The sequence below is a fragment of the Bos mutus genome, chromosome 28 (genome assembly GCF_027580195.1).
Source record: "Bos mutus isolate GX-2022 chromosome 28, NWIPB_WYAK_1.1, whole genome shotgun sequence".
Lineage (NCBI taxonomy): Eukaryota > Metazoa > Chordata > Mammalia > Artiodactyla > Bovidae > Bos > Bos mutus.
In genome coordinates, this window is record NC_091644.1 from 44,483,343 (window position 1) to 44,484,682 (window position 1,340).

The window sequence follows — 1,340 nt, forward strand, 5'->3', positions numbered from 1 at the left end:
ATTCAAAGATGATTTTATTTTGGACAAGATTTAGATATTTTTGCTTTGAAATTATAGCCCTGTATGTATTACTTCATGATGAATTTGAGGTTATAATGAGTTACTTGACCATTTAATTAATATGTTATTTGTGTTAGCTTATATTTAATAGTATTTAAACTACAAGATGTGCTATAGTATATAAAGAATCTACATGCTCAAAAATCACTGAGTAAATGCACAATAAGGCTCAGCATAATTGAAATAATGTTTGAATAAAAACTAAACAAAAATTAGCATAATGGAAAAGTCAGAAATGGAAGCATGATGAATACCATTGCAACTGCATAGACTGCTAAATCGTTCAGAAATGTGTTCCCACAAGCAAGCTTGAATACTGGGGGGAGGTCACAGAAAAAAATGATTAATTGTGGTAGACCCACAAAAGGGCAGAGAGGAAACCTGCCATGTTTGCCCAATTACAACAGGAAATCCACTGACCCAGGAGGCAGTGACCAGCTGGACACAGACCTGGGGGCTCATGATCAGACCATAGTGAAGAGGGTTACAAATGGCCACATAGTGGTCACAGGCCATCACAGCCAGGAGGAGACACTCTAAACCTCCGAACAGAAGGACCAAACACCAGGCCATGAAAGAAACATGCCCTTTATGGTTCAGGAGGTCTGTTAGCATTCTTGGGATAGTGACAGTTACATAACAGATTTCTAAAATGGAAATGTGGTTGAGGAAAAAGTACATGGGGTCTGGAGAGTAGGGTCAATTCTTGTTATCAGTGCAATGACACTATTGCACATCAGGATGGTCAGATAGAGGATTAAAAATATCCCCAAAAGAATCCATTGGGAATTGGGAATATCAGAAAACCCCAAGAGGATAAATTCCATCATTGTGGTGATATTTGATTTTTCTCTTCTTAATTTGTACTCCATCTGTAGATATGGTAAATTCAAGATGGTTAATTCATTAATGCTTTTGAGCAACACTTCCCTTCTGTTAACTGATCAGATGCATGAACCTATGTACATAATCCCTGCAAGTACTGCTGCCTTTGCCTTGCTCAGGTTCTAAGAAATGAGATTTGAAACCTCAGCGATGAACTGAAGTGCAGTTAAAATCAATTAGAGAAATAAAATCTCCATTTCCTTATATTTGGATGTAGTGATACCAGAGGGCTTCCCTGGTATCTCGGCAGTAAAAGAGATTGCCTGAAATGCAGGAGATACAGGAGATGTCGGTTTGATCCATGGATAAGGAAGATCCCCTGAAGGACGGGATGGCAACCCACTCCAGCATTCTTGCCTAGAGAATTCCATGGACAAGGAGCCTGGTGGGCTATG

At 39.1% G+C, this 1,340-nt stretch overlaps 1 pseudogene; it reads right to left on the reverse strand.

Annotated features, from left to right (window-relative positions):
- Positions 1-272: 272 nt before the first annotated feature.
- LOC138986111 (olfactory receptor 10AG1-like) lies at positions 273-932 on the reverse strand (annotated as a pseudogene).
- Positions 933-1,340: the final 408 nt, after the last annotated feature.